Source organism: Ovis aries, chromosome 21 (genome assembly GCF_016772045.2).
Source record: "Ovis aries strain OAR_USU_Benz2616 breed Rambouillet chromosome 21, ARS-UI_Ramb_v3.0, whole genome shotgun sequence".
Classification (NCBI taxonomy): domain Eukaryota; kingdom Metazoa; phylum Chordata; class Mammalia; order Artiodactyla; family Bovidae; genus Ovis; species Ovis aries.
This window is the reverse complement of record NC_056074.1, coordinates 35021551-35047871: the sequence shown is the minus strand read 5'-3', so window position 1 is coordinate 35047871 and position 26321 is coordinate 35021551. Positions and strand designations below refer to the sequence as shown.

General features: G+C 42.3%; 1 pseudogene; it reads left to right on the top strand.

Annotated features, from left to right (window-relative positions):
• Positions 1 to 7886: 7886 nt before the first annotated feature.
• Positions 7887 to 17011, top strand: LOC132657125 (pregnancy-associated glycoprotein 1-like; annotated as a pseudogene).
• Positions 17012 to 26321: the final 9310 nt, after the last annotated feature.

The window sequence follows — 26321 nt, the reverse complement described above, 5'->3', positions numbered from 1 at the left end:
ATAAAGTAAATGGTAACGGGATCATACTTATCAATAATTACCTTAAACGTAAATGGGTTGAACGCCCAACCAAAAGACAAAGACTGGCGAATGGATACAAAACAAGACCCCTCTATATGCTGCTTACAAGAGACCCACCTCAAAACAAGGGACACATACAGACTGAAAGTGAAGGGCTGGAAAAGATATACCACGCAAATAGAGACCAAAAGCAGGAGTGGCAATACTCATATCTGATAAAATAGACTTTAAAACAAAGGCTGTGAAAAGAGACAAAGAAGGTCACTACATAATGATCAAAGGAACAATCCAAGAAGAAGACATAACAATTATAAATATGTATGCACCCAATATAGGAGCACCACAATATGTAAGACAAATGCTAACAAGTATGAAAGGGAAATCAACAATAACACAATAATAGTGGGAGACTTTATACCCCACTCACACCTATGGACAGATCAACTAAACAGAAAATCAACAAAGAAACGCAAACTTTAAATGATACATTAGATCAGTTAGACCTAATTGATGTCTATAGGACATTTCACCCCAAAACAATGAATTTCACCTTTTTTCAAGTGCTCATGGAACCTTCTCCAGGATAGATCACATCCTGGGCCATAAATCTAAACTTGATAAATTCAAAAATTGAAATCATTCCAAGCATCTTTTCTGACCATAATGCATTAAGATTAGATCTCAATTACAGGAGAAAAACTATTTAAAAATTCCAACATATGGAGGATGAACAACACACTTCTGAATAACCAACAAATCACAGAAGAAATCAAAAAGAAATCAAAATATGCATAGAAACGAATGAAAATGAAAACACAACAACCCAAAACCTGTGGGACACTATAAAAGCAGTGCTTAGAGGAAAGTTCATAGCAATACAGGCATACCTCAAGAAACAAGAAAAAGTCAAATAAATAACCTAACTCTACAACTAAAGCAATAGAAAAGGAAGAGTTGGAGAACCCCAGAGTTAGTAGAAGGAAAGAAATCTTAAAAATTAGGGCAGAAATAAATGCAAAAGAAACAAAAGAGACCATAGCAAAAATCAACAAAGCCAAAAGCTGCTTCTTTGAAAGGATAAATAAAATTGAAAAACCATTAGCCAGACTCATCAAGAAGCAAAGAGAGAAAAATCAAATCAATAAAATTAGAAATGAAAATGGAGAGATCACAACAGACAACACAGAAATACAAAGGATCATAAGAGACTACTATCAGCAGTTGTATGCCAATAAAATGGACAACGTGGAAGAATGGACAAATTCTTAGAAAGTACAATTTTCCAAAACTGAACCAGGAAGAAATAGAAAATCTTAACAGACCCATCACAAGCATGGAAATTGAAACTGTAATCAGAAATCTTCCAGCAAACAAAAGCCCAGGTCCAGACGGCTTCACAGCTGAATTCTACCAAAAATTTCGAGAAGAGCTAACACCTATCCTCCTCAAACTCTTCCAGAAAATTGCAGAGGAAGGTAAACTTCCAAACTCATTCTATGAGGCCACCATCACCCTAATACCAAAACCTGACAAAGATGTCACAAAAAAGAAAACTACAGGCCAATATCACTGATGAACATAGATGCAAAATCCTCAACAAAATTCTAGCAATCAGAATCCAACAACACATTAAAAGATCATACACCATGACCAAGTGGGCTTTATCCCAGGGATGCAAGGATTCTTCAATATCCGCAAATCAATCAATGTAATTCACCACATTAACAAATTGAAAAATAAAAACCATATGATTATCTCAATAGATGCAGAGAAGGCCTTTGACAAAATTCAACATCCATTTATGATAAAAACTCTCCAGAAAGCAGGAATAGAAGGAACATACCTCAACATAATAAAAGCTATCTATGACAAACCCACAGCAAACATTATCCTCAATGGTGAAAAATTGAAAGCATTTCCCTAAAGTCAGGAACAAGACAAGGGTGTCCACTTTCACCGCTACTATTCAACATAGTCCTGGAAGTTTTGGCCGCAGCAATCAGAGCAGAAAAAGAAATAAAAGGAATCCAAATTGGAAAAGAAGAAGTAAAACTCTCACTGTTTGCAGATGACATGATCCTCTACATGGAAAACCCTAAAGACTCCACCAGAAAATTACTAGAGCTCATCAATGAATATAGTAAAGTTGCAGGATATAAAATCAACACACAGAAATCCCTTGCATTCCTATACACGAATAATGAGAAAGTAGAAAAAGAAATTAAGGAAACAATTCCATTCACCATTGCAACGAAAAGAATAAAATACTTAGGAATATATCTACCTAAAGAAACTAAAGACCTATATATAGAAAACTATAAAACACTGATGAAAGAAATCAAAGAGGACACTAATAGATGGAGACATACACCATGTTCATGGATCGGAAGAATCAATATAGTGAAAATGAGTATACTACCCAAAGCAATTTACAAATTCAATGCAATCCCTATCAAGCTACCAGCCACATTTTCACAGAACTAGAACAAATAATTTCAAGATTTGTATGGAAATACAAAAAACCTCAAATAGCCAAAGCAATCTTGAGAAAGAAGAATGGAACTGGAGGAATCAACTTGCCTGACTTCAGGCTCTACTATAAAGCCACAGTCATCAAGACAGTATGGTACTGGCACAAAGACAGACATATAGATCAATGGAACAAAATAGAAAGCCCAGAGATAAATCCACACACATATGGACACCTTATCTTTGACAAAGGAGGCAAGAATATACAATGGAGTAAAGACAATCTCTTTAACAAGTGGTGCTGGGAAACTGGTCAACCACTTGTAAAAGAATGAAACTAGATCACTTTCTAACACCGCACACAAAAATAAACTCAAAATGGATTAAATTAAAAGCTTCTGCACAACAAAGGAAAATATAAGCAAGGTGAAAAGACAGCCTTCTGAATGGGAGAAAATAATAGCAAATGAAGCAACTGACAAACAACTAATCTCAAAAATATACAAGCAACTTCTGCAGCTCAACTCCAGAAAAATAAACGACCCAATCAAAAATGGGCCAAAGAACTAAATCGACATTTCTCCAAAGAAGACATACGGATGGCTAACAAACACATGAAAAGATGCTCAACATCACTCATTATTAGAGAAATGCAAATCAAAACCACAATGAGGTACCACTTCACACCAGTCAGAATGGCTGCGATCCAAAATCTGCAAGCAATAAATGTTGGAGAGGGTGTGGAGAAAAGGGAACCCTCCTACACTGTTGGTGGGAATGCAAACTAGTACAGCCACTATGGAGAACAGTGTGAGATTCCTTAAAAATTGCAAATAGAACTACCTTATGACCCAGCAATCCCACTTCTGGGCATACACAAGGAAACCAGAATTGAAAGAGACACATGTACCCCAATGTTCATCGCACTGTTTATAATAGCCAGGACATGGAAACAACCTAGATGTCCATCAGCAGATGAATGGATAAAAAGCTGTGGGACATATACACAATGGAGTATTACTCAGCCGTTAAAAGAATTCATTTGAATCAGTTCTGTTGAGATGGATGAAACTGGAGCCGATCATACAGAGTGAAGTAAGCCAGAAAGAAAAACACCAATACAGTATACTAACATATATATGGAATTTAGGAAGATGGCAATGACGACCCTGTATGCAAGACAGGGAAAGAGACACAGATGTGTATAACGGACTTTTGGACTCAGAGGGAGAGGGAGAGGGTGGGATGATTTGGGAGAATGACATTCTAACATGTATACTATCATGTGAATTGAATCGCCAGTCTATGTCTGACGCAGGATGCAGCATGCTTGGGGCTGGTGCATGGGGATGACGAAAGATGTTATGGGGAGGGAGGTGGGAGGGGGTTCATGTTTGGGAATGCATGTAAGAATTAAAGATTTTAAAATTTAAAAATAAAAAAAAAAAAAAAAGATCTAAATGTAAGATCAGAAACTATAAAACTCCTAGAGGAGAACATAGGCAAAACACTCTCAGACATAAATCACAGCAGGATCTCTATGATCCACCTCCCAGAATTCTGGAAATAAAAGCAAAAATAAACAAATGGGATCTAATTAAAATTAAAGCTTCTGCACAACAAAGGAAAATATAAGCAAGGTGAAAAGACAGCTTTCTGAATGGGAGAAAATAATAGCAAATGAAGCAACTGACAAACAACTAATCTCAAAATATACAAGCAACTTATGCAGCTCAATTCCAGAAAATAAACGACCCAATCAAAAATGGGCCAAAGAACTAAACAGACATTTCTCAAAGAAGACATATGGATGGCTAACAAACCCATGAAAAGATGCTCAACATCACTCATTATTAGAGAAATGCAAATCAAAACCACAATGAGGTACCACTTCACACCAGTCAGAATGGCTGCGATCCAAAATCTGCAAGCAATAAATGCTGGAAAGGGTGTGGAGAAAGGGAACCCTCCTACACTGTTAGTGGGAATGCAAACTAGTACAGCCACTATGGAGAACAGTGTGGAGATTCCTTAAAAAATTGCAAATAGAACTACCTTATGACCCAGCAATCCCACTGCTGGGCATACACACTGAGGAAACCAGAATTGAAAGAGACACATGTACCCCAATGTTCATCGCAGCACTGTTTATAATAGCCAGAACATGGAAACAACCTAGATGTCCATCAGCAAATGAATGGATAAGAAAGCTGTGGTACATATACACAATGGAGTATTACTCAGCCATTAAAAATAATTCATTTGAATCAGTTCTGATGAGATGGATGAAACTGGAGCTGATTATACAGAGTGAAGTAAGCCAGAAAGAAAAACACCAATACAGTATACTAACACATATATATGGAATTTAGGAAGATGGCAATGATGACCCTGTATGTAAGACAGGGAAAGAGACACAGATGTGTATAACGGACTTTTGGACTCAGAGGGAGAGGGAGAGGGTGGGATGATTTGGGAGAATGACATTCTAACATGTATACTATCATGTAAGAATTGAATCGCCAGTCCATGTCTGACGTAGGTGCAGCATGCTTGGGGCTGGTGCATGGGGATGACCAGAGAGATGTTGTGGGGAGGGAGGTGGAGGGGGTCATGTTTGGGAACGCATGTAAGAATTAAAGATTTTAAAATTTAAAAAATTTAAAAAAAAAAAAACTACATCATGGGATCCAGGCCCATCCTTCATGGCAAATAGAAGGAGAAAATGTGGAAGCAATGACAGATTTCTGGATGCTGCCTGCAGCCATGAAATCAGAAGTGTTTTGCTTCTTGGCAGAAAAGCTATGAGGAACATAAACAGTGTGTTGAGAAGCAGAAACATCATCCTGCCCAACAAACTGGTAGATATTTGGCTTTTTCATTTGATTCCTAAAATTTCTGTCCAGTCCCCACTGGTCTTTGAAGTCCCTCAGGTTTCTGGTTCTTCAAGATTCAAGATTATTTTGTGCATTTCTTGACCCAGTCCTGAAATCAGCCATCTCTTTAAGAATCTATGGATTGTCTGTTGGGAAATACATTTAGAAGCTACATGTTAGACCTCAGAATAGCCACTGTTATCAAGTTGTCATTGCTTCTAAGCTCTACATTGGTCAGAATAAGTACATTTACCCTAAAAAATAAAATAAAAAGGAATATAATTAGTTGGTACAAAATTATGCTTTCAGTTCAAGATTTAAGACAGTAGGGTTTTAATTAAACTTCTTTATGTTATGTGTGAACCTCTTTTTCTAACCAGTGAAAGTGATTCTTCAGAACAATATTAGTTTTAATTATTGACTTGCTTTTACCTGTTAAGAGACATATGATTCTGTTACAATAACAGAAACAAAATCGGAACAGCAGGTTGTTGAACATAGTTTCAGATTTATTTTCTTTTCATTTTCTTTGGTTTTCTTTTGGATGGGCAGTATTTTTGTTTGTCATTAGAAGATATTCCACTTTGAATGTAGTCATAATTTGAATTTTAAAAACACTTAATTAATGTGTTGTTACATGCAGCTAGTCACCAACTTGATACAATCAGATTTATTATTCTTTCTCCTCTATTTCACTCAGTCCTGTCCGACTCTTTGCAACCCCATCGACTGCATCATGCCAGGCTTCCCTATCCATCACCAACTCCCAGCACTTGCTCAAGCTCATGTCCACCAAGATGGTGATGTTATCCAACCATCTTATCATCTGTCTTCCTATTCTCCTCCTGCCTTCAATCTTTTCCAACATCAGGTCTTTTCCAATGAGTCCATTCTTCCCATCAGGTGGGCAAACAGTTGGAGCTTCAGCTTCAGCATCAGTCCTTCCGGTGAATATTCAGGACTGATTTCCCTTAGGATGGACTGGTTTGATCCCCTAGCAGTCCAAGGGACTCTTAAGAGACTTCTCCAACACCATCGTTCAAGGGGCATATACGTTTGTCATTTGTCAGTGATGTGATATTACCCTTGTTGGAATTTAACCACCAAAACTGAATTTAAACAATATGCAAAAATGAGGATTAAAACACAGTGCCCCATCTATACACATTTGGCAACCAGGAGAGGCTCCTGTTGTATTCAAGGGACAGGCATGAATAGATCTCATGCCGGAATAGGCCCTGAAAGTCCTGGATGAGTCATTAAACCCGATTGTCTTTACTTTGGCTGCCGCAGTTGTTTTGTGTTCTTTGATTGGTAAGACATTTCAAAATTATTTTTGTATGTTTCATGTGGCAGACAAAATCTTTCATGGCATAGACCCTATGGAAAAATTACACCCAAAATATCTCCATTTATCTTCAGCAGTTAAATTTGCTGGTTTGTATGTCCCTAATGATCTTTATTTATAAATAGAGAGGAAACAAACATGTTTAGTATGCATTCAGTCCCTTTGGAAATCATCCAACTTGAATTTCATACCTTCTTTCCCAGGGCACTCCCAACTCTAGGCCAGAAATAAAAACCTGCAGAGACTGAAGGCTGATTCTAGCACATCGCTGTGGAGATTTCATGCCCACTGTTTTTCAGGGGAAAAATTAGTTGCTAATATTAAAATCAGTATATTGTACATAAATATACAACCTGCTTTCCACATGGTTGAAGTGGAGGAAAGGCTGCTCCCAGTGGTAAGGCCTGTGCTGCCCAGGTCCAACATGACAACCTAGTCCTAGTATCATTTCTCTTGCCTCCTGGGGCCATGAGTTTGTAAGAACTAGACTGCTAGCTGTCTTAAGATAAAGACTACTTTTGTCTTGATCAACTTTGACTTTGAAGCCTTTAACCCAGAACCCAGCACACAGTTCTTCCTTGTACATTTGTTGGATGATATAAAATATCTTGTGGATGCATATGACATTTCTTCCAATACTGAAAGCATGCAATTGAAGTACTGCTCTGCCCTAAATCTTTGATGCAGCCTGGCATCATAGGTGCCTCTGATGTCTGCCATTAGACCCACTACCTAAAGCCAGTTGTATGTCCCTGGGCTGTCCCTGAAGTCTTCACTTTGCCATTCGACAACTTATCCTCCTAGCAATCTCTTCTCCAATGAAGACAGAAATGCATATCTCATGAAGTGGCTAGGAAGATGACATGAAACCACGAATGATGAGCATGGCCACTAGTATCCATTTTCATGATGTTTTTAGCAGTTTTTTCTCCAAGTAGGCAAGATTCTCCGTCTTCTTAGATATCCATGCAGATCAGTTTGATTTTCAGCCAAGCTTCAAAGAAGAGATTACAGTTGAATTCTCTGTATTCTGAGAAGCTTCAAAGTCCACTCGCCAAGGACACTGATAGAGGTAAAGATTTTATCTTGAGATTTCTGGTTTTTTTCAGGCCTTTTAGTGGCCTAAAGGGAAACTTAGTGCAGGTCAGAGCATATATAACTGGGAGCTCCTGGTCACCACTACATGCTAGGAACCCAAACTTCTTTGAGTACCTGGAGCCAGGAAAGAAACATGAAGTGGCTTGTGCTCCTCGGGCTGGTGGCCCTCTCAGAGTGCATAGTCGAGTAAGTATGGGGACTGTAAGCAGCAGCATCTTCCTTTCTCGGATTTTTCCTTTCATCTGATTATTCTTCCACCCATCAGGTTTAGAAGAGAATTGAATATTTCCCTGACAGTCTTAAAGTTCACTTCTTACTTATTGATAAGTACCTTGCTATAGGAAGGTAGCAAGGGTCTTGGCGTAGATTTGCATGGTTGCACAACTCTTGGAGTCCAGTCATCTCACGATCTATTGAAAATGGAACTCCTTGCAATTGTTCAGTGCACAGTCTATGCAGATGTAGTTGTGGTCCTGTGGAATAGCACTTTTCTACATTTTATTCAACATGTCCTCTTTGTTCTCTCTACTTCAGTATGTATATGTCTATGTCTGCATCTCTGTATCACTGTCATTTATCTCTCCATCTCTTTGGAAGTCTCTGTGAGTGTATTTCTCTGTGTTGTTTTCCTTTCTTTTAAATTTCATTTGACTCATCCTTCCTTCTCAAGCCTCTGAATTTCCCTAACTTGTTCCTTATCTCCTAGATTCTTCTTTCAACTCTCTCTTCTATTTCAACTTAGAGAACGAGTGGAATAGCTACTTATACACTGTTTTATATCTGACAAGCAGTGTGACCACAGCCAACTCACAAACCTCTTGCATTTCAAATTCTTCCATTGTAAAAGAGGACAGGAATCCCACTTCTACCTCCTTCCTGAGCTTCTATGAGAAAGATACAGTGGGATGGCAACAGCAATGCTAATGGCTGTCACTGTTGAGACTTCTTATTTATCAGGTACCTTATATCCATCACTTCACTTATCCCCAAATATTCTATTTGGAGGGTGGGAATTATTACATTCCACCTTTTACCAAGGGAGAGACTGAGACCCCACATGGTCAAATGGCTTACCCAAGATTACAGAACAGAACCTATTTTCAAATCTATGTATTTCCCATGGTATATGCATAAAGTTCTGATAATAATGTGACACTTATAAAAGTGATTGGGAAATACACAGTGCCATTACAATGACATTTATACCTTAACAGATACAGCTAATTGTTGCTTCTTTGTTTTCTTTCCCCAATGATCGTGAAAGAATACCTCTAATGAAAGTGAACGTCATGCAAGAAACCCTCAATGAAAAAGCTTGCTGAACAATTTCCTGAAGAAATACGCTTATAGACTGGCCCAGAATTCTACTCGTAACTCAAAAATGGCTTTTGTACCCATGAGGAACTTCCTGGATGTGAGTCTATTGGGAGGAGGTGCTCCCCCGCGCCCCCTGGTGGTGTGGTTTAGCACTAGGGCTCATCTGCAGGTGGCAGATCAGATGTTGGGGCTGGGACAGGGGCAGAAGGCAGGACACTGGGAACAGGGACCCCATTCCCAGAGGAGAAGGCATTCTCATCCTCTTGGCCTGTGGTGACTAGGCCCTGAAATGACCAGGTGGCAGGTAAACATCCATTTTTGTGGCAGGTAAACCTCCATTTCTGTGTCAGAAATGTGTCATTAGTTGAGGGAGATTGTTTTCTGAACTAAGTGAGGCACTCAGTTACAGATAAAGGGTGACCATCTCTGATCAAAAGGTAAAGCCAACTGCAAAGTAATTGAATCCCCAGGCAGAGGAATTCAACTTCCACAGGTGCAAGAACCACAGGTGTAAAAATTTACCAAACCCCTATTCTGTGTAATAACATAAGAATCTAACTGTGATTATTTTTATTAGATTAGGAAAAAGGGGCTCATTCTGCTTTCAAGAATGCCCAGGCCAGCCTGGGAGCGAGGCAAAGAGTAAATATATGTCAAATGAAAGGGTCACCTGTGTGGTGTTGATTGAATGTGGTTTGAGTTTAGAGGGAGAGAGTGGTGTTGATCAAAGAGGACCTCCTGTAGATGGAGGTGCTCAGGTTGGGTTTGGAGAGACTAGAAAGCTTCTCAAATGGAGGCACCAGGACTTCCCTTGGGGTCCAATGGTCATGACTCTGGGCTTCGAATGCAGGAGGTACTTCTTCAATGCCTGGTCATAGATTTAATATCCTTCATGCTGTGTAGTGCAGGAAATAATATCAAATGCAGGCACCTCTCTGAGAAAGATTGTGAACTTCATGGTGGTTGGAGAGTGATCTCAGGAGACATGTGACACCCAGAGGGAGGCAGCAGTGTGGAAATCGAGGGGAGCCAGATCTACACTAACCCACCCTTCCTGGTCCCCATAGACAGCCTACGTGGTAACATCGCCATTGGAACACCCCTCAGCAATTCCGGTTGTGTTTGACACGGGCTCATCTGACTTGTGGGTGCCCTCCAACTTTGCACCAGTCCCGCCTGTTGTGAGTACAGACACCTCCCAACCCACCCATCTTTTACTTGTCTGACACCCCCTTTTTCATCATTGGCACCTGACACTCATCTGACAGTGTGTCTGACTCATCTGACAGTGTCACTCTCTGACACTCATCTCTTGTGTCTGCAGATTCACACATTACCTTCAAGTATTGGGAGTCTTCCACCTACCGGCATACGACCAAGCCCTTTGAAATCGCCTATGGATCTGGGAGAATAAAGGGACATCTTGCTTATGACACCATTCAGGTAATGTGTAAACAGAAGCTGAGTCAGGACTGGGAACGAAGTGACCACAGCTACAAAAAGATGCAGGACCAGCTGGCAGGGCCCATCCTACACTAACTCCCTAGTGATTACCCACAGGGTTCTGTGCCTGGGACGACAGCACCCATGGTGCCGTACAAACTCCCAGATTAGTTAACCCAGAGAGTACCTTGGGATGTGGACTTGCAGCTCCTCTGCCCATAAGCAGTTCAAGGTTCATTTTGCTGGGAGCTAGAAGAGGAGGAGGGAAAGCACCCACTTTTAAATTCTCAGAATGTTCCAAGCACTTTCGGGTAGTAACTGGTTTAATCCTGCAACAACCCTACACAGCAGGTACTTTGATTAGCTCATAATACAGATGAGGTAATTGAGGTGCAGACAGCAAGGGCCTTGCAGAGGTCACACATGTGGTAAGCAGTGGAGCTGGGCTGGCTTTTCAGGACTTAAGTTGCCGTGGGGTATTTGGGGGCAGAATCAAACTGATCTGGGGACCCTGGTGGCAGTCAAGTCTTTCCGATATCCAAGATGGAAAGAAGTGGTACAGAGATGTCAGAGAGGCCTGATAAATGAGTTCTCACTCTTGGGGACCTTTGAGAGTCTAATGAAACTTATGACCTCCCTCTCTCAAAGTACCTGAGTAGTTCTCCTCTCTCTTTTATTCTCTTTCTCACAAACACTCACACAAACACACACATGTCCCCAAAAGTGTATTTCCCAGGCAGTATCTTCATAGAACCCTGCAAGCAACATTGTATTTTTGGCTTCTGTCTTCCTGGGCAGATGCAGAATCCACAGTATATTATAGTGAATTCAGTCCATTTCTGTCATGAGGTCATAGTGATGACAAAGAGAAGACTGTTCTGCTCCCTACTTATATTGTCCCGAACGGGCACCATTAGGTCCTGTCCTGACTTTTTTTTTTTTTTTGTCCTGACTTTTTTTTTTTTTTTTTTGCCCCAACTGTACAGAAGAATTGAAGCCAATTTGACTCAGGCAGATGTTTTTTCAGAGGGGCAGATTTTTGTTGTTGTTGTTTGTTTGTTTTGTTGTTGTTATTTTTATTTTTTTAATTTTTATTTTTACTTTATTTTACTTTACAATACTGTAAAATCCACAACCCCTCACAAACGGAATCCAAATTTTCCTTAGCTTGGTCTAACCGTCTGAGGTCTACCAAAAACACAGCCCAGCCTCAGTTCTTCTCTAAGGATTTAATGGCAAGGCACCCTAGCCCAGTCCTAGCCCTACTTCACAAATCTGTAAGTGGGAACACTCTTCTCTCCCTCAGATTGGGAACCTTGTAAGTACTGACCAGCCATTTGGTCTAAGCCTGGAGGAGTATGGATTTAATGGGTTACCCTTTGATGGCATCTTGGGCTTGAACTACCCCAACAACTCCATCTTAGGAGCCATCCCCATCTTTGACAACCTGAAGAAACAAGGTGCCATTTCTGAGCCGATCTTTGCCTTCTACTTGAGCAAGTAAGTCTGAGCTGGACAAGCCCTTTCTCCAAATTAGCTTAAGATGTTTCAGTGGCAAGAAAATTATCGAACACTTGATACAGAAGTATCCTGAGAGATAATCTAACCCAGGAAAACTATGTTCCCAGGGCCCCACCTTGCATCATTACTGGCCCTTATAAATAAAGCTTTATTGAACACAATCATGCTCCTGGGTTCAAGAGCAGCGGTTTGGAGTAGGGGGTGAGTGGAGATGAAGCCTAATGCAAGGTATCAGGATGTGAGTTGGAAGAAAAGGCAACAAGATACACTGATGATTTTGAAATGGATGGAAAGAGAGGGATGGTGGAAATCTTTCCTTCCTCATTAACATTTCACTGGGAGCCCAGATCAGCTACACAATTTGCAGGAGCCAGTGCAAAACAGAAGTGTGGGACCCAAAATGAAAGTGTGGGAATCCTTTTTCAACAAGTATTGGGATTTGAAGCCAGGAAAGCAGAGGTTGAGTCCCCTACTGAGTGTGGGGCCCTATGGACAGCACAGGTCACAGGCTAGTGGTGCCAACCCTGGGTGAGCCTTGAACTCACACCTTTAGCACTTTCAGGCCTTGATTTTTCTGGCCTGAGACAAGGGAAGCCAAAACCTTCAACACACTGTCTTCTGAGGGTATCTCTGAGCACTCAGGTCACAGAAGGTCCAGAACTCTTCAGAAGTTTGGGTAGGTGGAGCCCAGGAAGGTGGCCCAGATTCTACCCTCCTCTGTGCCACTTATTAGTCAGTAACTGACCTTGGTCCAGTTTACAATCGCTCATAGCCTCAATGTCTGCATCTGTAAGTAGGGACATTATCAGGGCCTTGATGGGTGGACAAGCACAGTCCTGACAGTGCAATTGTTACTGTCGTCCAAGAATCACCCTCTTCCTTCTTTCTACAGAGGCACGGTGAACGGCAGTGTGCTGATGTTGGGTGGGGTGGACAAAGCCTACTACAAGGGACAGCTCAACTGGATACCATTGTCCCGAGTGGGTGACTGGCGTATAAACTTGGACCAGTAAGCTTCTCCCTCTGAGGGTCACCCAAGTGATGCTCCCACACCAGTACACGGACACAAAGCAGACACACACAAATGCACTCACAGACATACACCAGACATATACACCATCCACGGTGACACATACAGACACACAGACACACAAACACAACGGCAGGCACATATAAACACACAAGCAGATACATACAAACACACAGAGACATACATTGCATAGGCAGATGGACACACAAGCAAACACACAGAGCCACATACAAATACACACACAAACACAGAAACACGCAGATACAAAAACCACCCATGGATTCATAATTGCCCCAGGCCTCCTGACCAGGGCTCTCTCAGGGTCCTTAACAGGGTTCATAAAGGCCTGTGCAGCTGGGGAGGGTTTCACCCCTGAGTGTGAGGTGGGGAACATGGTTAGCGGACCCTACAGTGTAGTGAAAAGAGAATCAGAGAATTTCCTCAGCCTGAACAGAGCTGTGATAAGATGACCAACTGTCCATGTTTACACAGGACTGAGGAAGCTCTCAGTTCATATAAATGTCAATTTAAACATAGGGAACATCCTGAACAAATGGGAGAAAACTGGTCTCCTTAGGGAGAAGCTAGCCAGCAGTGGAGAGAGGTTGGCCACAGTCTTGAGATCTGAAAGCAACTCATAATAAGACACCCCACTTAACCTAGCTACCTATTGTTTATCCTAAGCACACAGTGGAGAAGCTGCTGTAACTGGGAGAACAGGAAGGTGGGATCTAGGAATGGCTTGAGAACAAGGGGAAATAATTGATGGGATTCTGTGTAGTATCCTCAGACAAAATGCGGACCTGTCCTTTGGAGGTCCCTGGGCTACTCAGGTATCGCATGGCCAGGGCATCAGTGTCTGAGCTGGGTGAGTGAGCAGTGCTGGAGATACCCTCTCCCAGGGCAGCTGGTCTCCTCCACCCCATGAGAATCTGCTGTTGCAGGGAACCTCCATCTTCACTGTGTATTTGACCCATTTTTGTTCAACACCAGATACAGTTCTGGTGGTCCTCATTCATTATTTTCACAGTCTTCATTCACTCATTCAACAGACAAGCATTGTGCATCCACTCTGGGCCAGGCACTTTAGGGATGTGATGAGAAAAAAATTACCCTCACATCTGAGAAGGCAAATGTACAAGAAATGCCTCACAGACATAGTGAATTGTCACTTTGGTACATGCTAGACATGAGGAAGGGTCTACAGAGAATGACCAAGACAGGAGACTGATGTACACCGAGGAAAAGACTTCACTGAAACCATGACAGTTAAGCTGGAATCTGGAAGAGGAGAAGAAATTTGCTAGTCAAAGGAGAGGGGGTCTTCTAGGAAGGAAGGCCAGCTGTGTCAAGGTACAAAAAGCCTGGTATATTCAAATATTGCATTCAAGGATGTCAAGGAAGGTGTCATGTCGAGCAAAGTAAAAGAGTCAGGGAGAGAGATGTTGCCTTGACATCTCTGAAGGGCTGTTCAGGAGACAGTCTGGAAGGGGGCAGCTCTGGGGAGACTCAGAGTTACCTTGATGCTTTTTGTTCCACTATCTCTCAGCATCTCCATGAAAGGAAAGCTTATTGGTTGTTCTGGCGGTTGCGAGGCCTCGTGGACACAGGGACATCATTGATCAACGGCCCAACAAGACTGGTCACTAACATTCAGAGGCTGATCGGCGCCATGCCCCTGGGTCCCAAGGTGAAGGGTCATGCCACAGGGTCACTCTCAGTCTCCACACACAACAAGGATCTCCAGGGCCAACCTCTCTCCCTCTCTCTCTAACAGCACTACGTTTCCTGTTCTACCATCAATATCCTGCCCTCTATTATCTTCACCATCAATGGCATCAACTACACTCTGCCAGCTCAAGCCTACATCCTCAAGGTGAGGGGACAGCCTTGAGGGTTGGTTCTCATATAGGAACTTGCAGAAACCCTTTAGCTGGTTCAGGGACGAAGGCACCCTCTGCAGGCCATGTCACACCATGGCAGATGCTCCTGAGCCCCTGTACCTGGGTCAGTGCCTCCCACAAAACCAACCACTTGAGAGTAAAGGTCAGTCTGGGGCACTGATCTTCCTGAAATAGATGTGGAGACACCACCCCGTGCTGGCCTGGTATGAATCACCAGAAGAGGGGAACACTAAGGACCTCAGCCTCGGAGAACTTCAGTTCAATCAAAGCCCTCAGATGCATGAACACAGAAAGTCAGCTCTAGCAATCCCTGAAATAGGCCATGTGACAAGGAGAATGGCTGGGGACAGTCCCAATGTACTGTCCCACTATAGGGATTAACAGTCTCCTTTCCCTTCTCGAAGTTTTCCTTGTTTGGATACCCTAGTCTCAGCTGCATCTTTCTGTTGCTACGCCCATGTGCCCCCTTTGTGAGTTGGGATACCTAAGCCCTCTGTGGGTAAGTTGGATGCTAAGGTGACCAAAGGGCGCACAGTGACTGTACAGCCCTGACACAGGGGGGAGGCTTCATGTCAGCTCCCTGTGGGAGCTCAGAGCAGGCTGATGGGCTCAAAGAAGGCTTTGAGGAAGAGAAGGAATTTCAGTAATTCTAACCCCACAGACTCATAGCACAATAAGGGGCCTGCTTGTCTCTAGGCAAATCTACACTAGATTTCATGCAAATGGCACCAACGGTGCTCTGCAAAGGGGCAATGGGGACTTTCTAGGGGTGATGAGGGCTACAGGCTGACCGGTGGGGTGGAGCATGAGTGAATCACCCAGCCATTCCTGGAGTGACCAAAGCAGGTTAGTGTGGCTCCAAGGAGTTTTCCCAGAGGGCCTCAGTGAAGACTTAAAGAACGTGTTGTGAGAACTGCTATTAATGTATTTAACATGCATAACCAACAATGAGCTACTGTATAGCACAGGGAAATCTGCTCAATGTTAGGTGGCAGCCGGGATGGGAGGGTATCTTTGGGACAAGGATACATGTATATGACTGAGTCACTTCATCATCCACCTGAAACCCAAAATATTGTTAACACCTACACTCAAATACAAAATGAAGGTTTTTAATAAAGAACAGGTTGTGGGGATGAAGAAGAACGGGCAACATCTGCAAGGAAAACAAGAAGCAGAAGTCAGTAGGAAAGAAACAAGAGAGTGTGAAGAGAGCTATGGGACACTCTTGTTTTTCTAAAAATTTGTATTGAAGTATAACTAATCTTCAATGTTGCCTTAAGTTCTGCTGCATGGCAAACTGACTCAGTTATACACATACAAAAATATATATTCTTTTCTTATTCTTTTCATTACAGTTTATCACTAGATATTGAATATATTTCCATGTGCTCTCAGTAGGACTTTGTTGTTTATCATTCCTCTGTATATTACTTTGCATCTGATAATCCCCTACTCCCTGTCCTCCTCTCACCCACACCCTTCCTTCTGGCAATCACATGTTTTGGCCTTTTTGTTTTGGATGAACCATCACATCCAAAGCTGCTGAGAAAATCACCTGATACTTACCAAAAGAGGGAAATAAAACAAAGAAGTGTGCTGAGTCTGGATATCGGGGGAGTCGCAGGTAAGGTCTCAGGCTGACTGGTATGTGTCTCTAACTCCCTAGAATTCTCAAGGCGGCTGCTTTAGCACCTTTAAAGGAGGCACAGAAGTTTTAAACACAGAGAGACCTGGGTCCTGGGTGACATCTTCCTGAGGCTGTATTTCTCAGTTTATGATCGAGGAAATAACAGGATTGGCCTGGCTCAGGCAGCGTAAATGCTTGGACTGGTTGAGGAATCAATCAAGCTGCTCCAAACACACACTGGCAAAAACTTAGGGCACTCTTGCCCAGGGATGCTGGTGAACTGCATCTGGTGATCTGCAAACCCTATTCTCAGTAAAGAATAAAAGGTTTCACTCTTAATGGTGCTAAAACAAATGGGTGCCTCTGTTTGTGTCTGGGAGGTACATAATGATCAAGAAGGATCTTGTGCCAAGTCTGAGGCACAACTGAGAGGAGCCCAACTCCAACTGGCTTCAAGGAAAGGGAGAACTTATTGGCTGGATTCCGGGATCTGGAACATAGGAACCAGAGCAGATCCAAAGATCTCAGTGACTGGACCCAAGAAATCAGAAGTCATCAGTTTTCTCTTTTTCATCCTTGCTGTTTCTCCTCTCTCTCTTCTTTGATTGTCTTAGCCTGACAGCTTTCTTCCCTAAGGCTTCTACACCTAGTGAGGAACTCCAGAGCTACCTGCCCTAGGATTTTGTATCCTGAAGTCTAACCCATAAGAAGAGAAGCTCCAGAGACATCAGGATTCTAGGGAGTGCTCTGAATGGCCCACCTCAGATCACATGTCCAGCTGGAAACCAACCATCCTGGCAGTGCCATGGGGTCCTATGAGTGGCTTTACATGGTCATGTGGCCCTAACTCAGCAGCAAACATGATTGTCAATTTCCTGCAGAACCACGTGACTGGAGCTGGGTAGTTGTAGCCGCAAAGATAGTGGCTAGGGAATGGTCTAGACTATGTAAGAGTTTATGACTCTTCCACCACCAACTCCACCATCTCCTCATTCCGAGGAATTATAAGGGATAATGAAAATATTCTAATCATCCCATCTCAGGTGAACACTGGCAGTGGGATTCTGCTCCAGGGGTTCTGTGTGAGTCCATCATACTGAAAGGATTTGTTTTTGTCCCCACACCCCAGTCACCAGCTCTCTGCCACACACGCTTGCTGTGTCCTGTCCAGTCCCACTTGACAAGTGATGGCCCCTGTGGATCCCTGAGTCATCCTCCTCCTGCAGGGCTCAAATGCCCCTTCCTTGGCCTCCAACTCTGCTGGGGAGAATGCAACTCATATATTGGGGCACCCAGGGTACACAGAGGCTTCAGCCTTTCTGAGCTCCCTCCAGGTGTGGTGCTACAAACCATTTGGTTGGAGCTGCCATGATTAGGCACTTTTGGAGTGGAAGCATCAGTTCTTCCCACCTGGACACCCTTGACAGAGGCCTCATCTGGGACAGCAGGGGTCAAAGATTGCTTACCTTTAGGATTGACTGGTTTCATTTCCTTGCTCTGTAAGGACTCTCAAGAATCTTCCCCAGCACCACTATTCAAAAACACCAGTTCTTAGGTGCTCTCCATTCTATAATCTCACATCTGTAAAAGACTACTGGAAAAAGCCATGGCTATGACACTACAGACCTTTGTCAGTGATATCTCTGCTTTTAATACATTGTCCAGGTTTGTCATAGCTTTACTTCCAAGGAGCAAGTGTCTTTTAATTTCATGGCTGTGGCCAAGGCTTATGGTGATTTTGGAGCCCAAGAAAATAAAATCTACCACTGTTCCCACTTTTCTTCCATCTACTTCCCATTAAATGCTGGGACTGAGTGCCATGATCTTAGTTCTTTGAATGCTGAGTTTTTAAGGCAGCTTTTTCCTTTTCTCTTTCACCCTCATCAAGAGGCTCTTTAGTTCCTCTTCCTTTAGGGTGGTAACATCTTCATATCTGCTGTTGTTATTTCCCCAGCAATCTTGATTCCAGCTTGGGATTATCCAGCCCAGCACTTTGAATGATGTGTCCTCAGTTCAGTTCAGTGACTCATTTCTGTCCGACTCTTTGCAGCCCCATGAACTGCAGCCTGTCCATCACCAACTCCTGGGACCTACTAAAATTCATGTCCATCAAGTCGTTGGTGCTATCCAACTATCTCATCCTCTGTCATCCCCTTCTTCTCCTCCCTTCACTCTTTCTCAGCACCAGGGTCTTTTCCAATGAATCAGCTATGCCTATCATGTGGCCAAAATATTGGAGTTTCAGCATCAACATCAGTCCTTCCAATGAATATTCAGGATTGATTACATTAGGAATGACTAGTTGGTCTCTTTGCAGTCCAAGGGACTCTCAAGAGTCTTCTCCAACACCACAGTTCAAAAGCATCAATTTTTCAGTGCTCAGCCTTTTTTATAGTCCATCTCTCACATTCATACATGATTACTGTAAAAACCATAGTTTTGGCTATACAGACCTTTGTCAGCAATGTAATGTCTCTGCTTTTTAATATGCTGTCTAGTTTGGTCATAGCTTTTCTTTCAAGGAGTAAGTGTCTTCTAATTTCATGGGTGTTGTACCCATCTGCAGTAATTTTGGAACCCAAGAAAATAAAGTCTGCCACTGTTTCCACTGTTTCCCCATCTATTTGCCATGAAGTGATGGGACCAGATGCCATGAACTCAGTTTTCTGAATGTAGAGTATTAAGTCAGCTTTTTCACTCTCCTCTTTCACTTTCTTCAAGAGGCTCTTTATTTCCTCTTCACCTTCTGCCATAAGGGTGGTGTCACCTGCGTATCTGAGGTTATTGATATTTCTCCGGCTTGTGCTTCATCCAGCCTGACATTTCACATGATGTACTCCGCATATTAGTTAAATAAGCAGGGTGACAATATACAGCCTTGATGTACTCCTTTCCCGATTTGGAACCAGTCTGTTTTTCCATGTCTGGTTCTAACTGTTGCTTCTTGACCTGCATACAGATTTCTCAGGAGGCTGGTAAGGTGGTTTGGTATTTCCACCTCTTGAAGAATTTTCCAGTTTGTTGTGATCTACACAGTCAAAGGCTTTGGCTCAATCAATAAAGCAGAAGAAGATGTTTTTCTGGAATGCTCTTGCTTTTTCTGTGATGCAATGGATGTTGGCAATTTGATATCTGGTTCCTCTGCCTTTTCTAAATCCAGGTTGAACTTCTGAAAGTTCATAGTTTGTGGACTGTTGAAGCTTAGCTTGGAGAATTTTGAGTATTACTTTGCTAGCATATGAGATGAGTGAAATTGATAGGACAGTTCTTTCACACTACTGCCCTTGGCGAATTTTGAGTATGGCTTTGCTAGCGTGTGAAATGAGTGAAATTGAGAGGAAATTCTTTCACATTGCCCTTCATTGGGATTGGAATGAAACTGACCTTTTCTAGTCCTGTAGCCACTGCTGAGTTTTCCAAATTTGCTGCCGTATTGAGTGCAGCACTTTAACAACATCATCTTTTAGGATCTGATGTAGCTCAACTGGAATTCTATCTCCTCCACTAGCTTTGCTGGTAGTGATGCTTCCTAAGGCCCATTGAGTTCACATTCCAGGATGTCTGGGGCTAGGTGAGTGATCGCACCATTGTGGTTACCTGGGTCATCTTTTTGCATAGTTCTTATGTGTATTCATGCCACCTCTTCTTAATATCTTCTGCTTCTGTTAAGTCCATACCATTTCTGTCCTTTATTGTGCCAATGATTGCATGAATGTTCCCTTGGTATCTCTAATTTTCTTGGAGATATGTCCTACATATAGGTTAAACTACAGAGTGACAAAAACCTTGTCATGCTCCTTTCCCAATTTTGATCATTCAGCTGCTGTTCCATGTCTGGTTCTGTCAGTTTTGAACTGCATACAGATTTTTCAGGAAACAAGTAAGTGATCTGGGACTCCCACTTCTTTAAGAATATTCCACAGTTGGTTGTCGTCCACACAGTGAAAGACTTTAGCATAGTCAGTGAAGCAGATGTAGATGTTTTTCTGGAATTCCCTTACTCTCTGTATGATACAATGGATGTTGGCAATTTGATCTCTGGTTCCTCCACCTTTTCTAATTCCAGCTTCTGCAGCTGGAATCTCTCAGTTCATGTACTGTTGAAGCTTAGCTTGAAGAATTTTGAGCATTACCTCCTAGCAAGTGAGATGAGCACAATTGTTCGGTAGTTTGAAAACTCTTTGGAGTTACTGTTTTTAGGGATTGAAATAAGGATGACCTTTTCCAGAGCTGTGGCCACTGCTAAGTTTTCCAAATTTGCTAACATATTGAGTGAAGCACTTTTACAGCATCATCTCTTAGGACTTTTAACAGCTCAGCTGGAATTCCATCACCTCCACTAACTTGCTCTGAGTAATGCTTCCTAAGGGCCACTTGATTTCATACTCCAGGATGTCTTGCTTTACATGAGTGACCCCAGCATCATGCCTATCTGGATCATTAAGACCTTTTTGTGTAGTTCTTCTGTGTATTTTTGCCACCTTGTCTTAATCTCTCCTGCTTCTGCTAGGTCCTTGCCTTTTCTGTCCTTTGCGTCCATCACTGCATGAAATGTTACCATGGTATCTCCAGTTTTCTTGAAGAGATCTCTAGTCATTACAATTCCATTGCTTTGCTCTATATCTAGATTTTCTTGTCTCTCATTGCTATCCTCCGAAGTCTGCACTCCATTGGTTATATCTTTCCCTTTCTCATTTGACTTTGGCTTCTCTTCTTTCTCAGCTGTTTTAAGCCCTCCTCAGACAACCACTTTGACTTCTCCCATTTCTTTTTCTTGGGAATGGTTGTGGTCACCACCTCCTGTACAATGTTACAAACTTCCACCCATAGGTCTTCAGGCACTCTGCCTACCAGATCTAATCCCTTGAATCTATTTGTCACCTCCAGTCTATAATTGTAAGGGATTAGGAGACTCTTGAGAGTCCCTTGGACTGCAAGGAGATCCAACCTGTCCATTCTGAAGGAGATCAGCCCTGGGATTTCTTTGGAAGGAATGATGCTAAAGCTGAAACTCCAGTACTTTGGCCACCTCATGCGAAGAGTTGACTCATTTGAAAGACTCTGATGCTGGGAGGGATTGGGGGCAGGAGAAGAAGAAGACGACAGAGGATGAGATGGCTGGATGGCATCACCGACTCGATGGACATGAGTCTGAGTGAACTCCAGGAGTTGGTGATGGACAGGGAGGCCTGGCGTGCTGCAATTTATGGGGTCGCAAAAAGTCAGCAATGACTGAGTGACTGAACTGAACTGAACTGAGGTCATACTTGAATGTTCTAGTGATTTTCTTACTTTCTTCAATTTAAACCTGAATATTTCTTGCTTCTTCCTAAACAGTGCTAGATCACCTCTCTCCACCCGCCGTGGGTATGGAGCAAAAACACACAATTTGAGTACTGGGTTTGTGCTTGACTTCTCACATGCTTAGCTGTGTAACCTTGATCAAGTCCCTTAACTTCAGTTTCCTCATCTAGAAGATGGGCACCATGATGATAATTTCACCTTTTAGACTGCATGTGTGCATGCAAGTGGTCCAGAGAGGCTTTCTGAGTTCCTGACTCTGAATTAAATATGAATTATTCTGCCTCCTGGGATGGGGCAATCTTTTGTTTAGAGCTTCTGGCTGCAATCCCCAAAACTAAATACTGAGTCAAGCAAAATAACATCTATTTCTGAGCCATGACACAGAACTCTGACTGAGCTGATGTTTCTGTTTTGGTGCTCCAATAGAAGCTAAAACACTGGCTCAGATTACTCCCTTCCTCAGCCTTACCAGTCAGCCTTTTCTTGCCAAATATTTCTAACCTGAAATCACACTACAAAGAGAGTTGTAAAGGCTTTTGGTCTCTTGACAGTTTCCCACATCTCTAGCATAGCACAAGAACTGTTACTATGGCAACCTGCACAGTAAAATTTCAGTCTCTTAAATGGAACTGCCCTGTTTGGTCCCTCATGTCTAAAACATCTGCAGTTGCCTTATAAATCTTCCTACACTTTCTGTTTAATGAAGAAATATGTGAAATGAAGAAATGGTGTAACCAGACTTTCAGTCATCTAACTGTACACAGGAATTGACCAAAGCAAACCCCCATCATGCATTTCTTGCTTGCCTCAAAATACCATTTAAGTGATCTGCCGCAACAACTTCATACATTGGCATGTACACTCCAGAAGGGAGACTTTTTCTCTGGATTTGTTTTCCACCCAGTGCAGAATGTCTACCATGATCCTGGTCATCCAGCAACTGGTCACCTGGTTTCTGCAGACTCAGTCCACTCCAGGTCTTTTCCACATCCCCCAACAAAATCTAGAGAACAAACTCAGTCAAAGCTCTTACTCCTGCAGAAAACAGTCTTTTTATTTTTTTTAACGTTTTGTAACACATTCAAAATCTTGTGCTCCTTAGCTTGCAATTGAAGGACTTGCATCAGTGCCCAGCAGTCTCCACTTGCTTCTAAATCTTTCTCCCTTCCCACCAGGACACCAGCTTCTCTGGATCTTATGTTCTTGTTGTTGTTCTTCAATTGCTAAGTCAAGTCTGACTCTTTGTGATTACTTGGACTGCAGCAAGCCAGGCTTCCTTGTCTTTCACTATTTCCCAGAGTTTCCTCAAACTCATGTCCATCAGGTTAGTGATACCATCCCACCATCTCATCATGACATCCCCTTCTCTTCCTTCCCACAATATTTCCCAGCATCAGAGTCCAATGAGCTGACTCTTCATATCAGGTAGCCTAAGTATTGGAGCTTCATCTTCAACATCAGTCCTTCCGTTGAATATTGCTCTACCACTTCCAAAACAAAACTCATGTTTCTATCACCTGGCAATATTGAGCATCGATAAAATTTAATAGAGCTGGAATCTTGTTCTTTGGGAGCTCCCAGCACTGCCGCCTTGCCTTTGCTCTTACCATTCCCTCCACCTGGCTTAGAATTTCTTCCCTACAGCTTCTCCAGCCTGAAAAGGCCTACCAACACATTACTGTCAACTATCCAGGAGCTGTTCCTTTCTCCTTCTCCAAAGACTTCTTCCTGCTCCCTGATGGTCCTCTGTACATACCACATAGCAATTATTATGTAGGAATCAGCATGTTACTTCAGCAAGACTGGGGCTCCCCAAGGATCCAACGTATGTTCCCCATCATGTCTGCACCCCTTCATGGAGGTCAGTGCCTAACATGCACAAGGTGCTCAATGAGTGCAGTCTCCATTTTGGCAGACAGAGAGAAGCCAAGACCACATTTATCTTCCTGCCTCAAACAGTTCCCAGCTAGACAAAATAAGTGAAACAGCAGTTTTTGTACATCAAACATTAAGCAGCTGAGAATGGATTCCTGAGAGGGTGGAGCAAGCAAGGTGAGCTCTACACTTGTCCCAACTCTAGACCGAGTTTGCAACACGTGGCACAGGGAGGGGGAATGCAGGCAGATCCAAGTAGTCTCCCCAAGTTGGGAAAGAAAGAGATGGAACTCTAGAGTTCACAGGAGAGAGCTACACACAGAGAACTGTGGAAGTCTGCAGGAGATAGCCCTCCAGTTTTCAGCTGAGAGTATTGATCATATTTAGAAGGAACAACCATTGATTTTCAAATTGAGCCAAGTCTAATTGTGTCCCCACCCACCAGAATGGAAATTATTCAATTCACAGGACATTGGTAGGGGACTGAAAACAGTATTGCCTTGCAAGTGTGGAAAATTAAACCTAGTCTAAAGGCTGGTCTCATCTCAGCTAACAAAACTAATAGGAAAGCCTTCAAAAGTACAGTTGTTTCCACAAAATTAACAGTGGTCCAAAACAGTGCCAGAATACTTATCAAAATTTTAAAATATCCAGCATCAGACAGGGTAAAATTTATAACATTCAACATCCAATTTAAAATTTCTGTACAAACTGTGAAATTATTTGTCCTAATTCCATGATAATATTGTAAATTAATTGTTCTCTAATTAAGACAAATTCAGTTTATTTCAGTCACTCCATTGTGTCCGACTTTTTGCAATTCCTTGGACTGGGGCAGGTCAGGCTTCCATGTTCATACCAACTCCTGGGGTTTGCTCAGACTCATGTCCATGGAGTCAGTGATCATATCCAGTCATCTCTTCCTCTGTTGTCTCCTTCTCCTCCTACCTTCAATCTTTCCAAGTATCAGGGACTTTTCAAATGAGTTAGTTCTTATCAGATGGTAAAATTATTGGAGCTTCATCATCAGTCCTTAGAATGAATATTTGGGACTGATTCCCTTTTAAATTGACTGGTTAGGCCTCCTCGCAGGCAAAAGGACTCTCAAGCATCTTGTCCAGCACCACAGTTCAAAAGCATCATTTCTTTGGCACTGAGCTTTCATTACGGTCCAATTCTCACATCCATCCATGACTACCAGAAAAGTGATAGCTTTGACTAGATGGACCTTTGTCAGCATAGTAATGTCTCTGCTTATTTTATGCTGTCTAGGTTTGTCATAGCTTTTCTTCCAAGGAGCAAGAGTCTTTTAATTTCATGGCTGCAATCACTATGTGCAGTGCTTTTGGTGCCCGCCCCCCCAAATAAAGTCTTTCACTGTTTCCATTGTTTCCCCACCTATTTGCTACGAAGTGGTGGGACTAGATGATGTGATCTAAGGTTTTTGAATGCTGAGTTTTAAGCCAACTTTTTCACTCTCCTATTTCACTTTCAAGAGGCTCTTTAGCTCTTCTTTAATTTCCGCTATAAGGCTAGTGTCATCTGCATATCTGAAGTTATTGATATTTCTCCCAGTCATCTTGATTCCAGCTTGTGCTTCATCCAGCTGGGCATTTCCCCTGATGTACTCTGCATATAAGTTAAATAAAAAGGGTGACAAAATACAGCTTTGACATACTGTTTCCCAATTTGGAACCAATCCGGTTCTAACTGTTGCTTTTTGACATGCATATAGGTTTCTCAGGAGGCAGGTAAGATGGTCTGGTATTCCCATCTCCTTAAAAATTTTGCAGTTTGTTGTGATCCACACAGTCAATGGCTTTAGTGTAGTCAATGAAGAAGTAGATGCTTTTCTGGAATTTTCTTGATTTTTCTATGATCCAATGATGTTGGCATTTTGATGCCTGGTTCCTTTGCCTTTTCTAAATCTGACTTGAACATCTGGACATTCTCAGTTCACGTATCGTTTGTAGCCTAGTTTGGAGAATTTTGAATATTACTTTGCTAGTTTGTGAGATGAGTGAAATTGTGCAGCAGTTTAAACGTTGTTTGGCCCTACCTTTCTTTGATTTGGAATGAAAACTGACCTTTTCAAGTCCGGTGGCCACTACTGAGTTTCCCAGGTTTACTGGCATATTGAGCAGTAAGTGAACTGAATTGAAAATCTCTCAGTTGTGTCTGACTCTTTGTGACCCCATGAACTATACTGTCCAAGGAATACTCCAGGCCAGAATACTAGAGTGGGTAGCCATTCCCTTTTTCAGATGATCTTCCCAACCCAGCAGTCGAACCCACGTGTCCTGCATTGCAGCTGAATTCTTTAGCCACTGAGGTGCCAAGGAAGGAGGATAGCTTCCCTGAAATAGCTCAGCTGGAATTCCATTTATTACTTATTAAGATAAATAAGTAAATTTTAAAAGATGTGCAAATTTTTAAATTCCAGATGTGCAAAGAAGCAAGGGAAAATTAAGAATGAGGGGGAAAT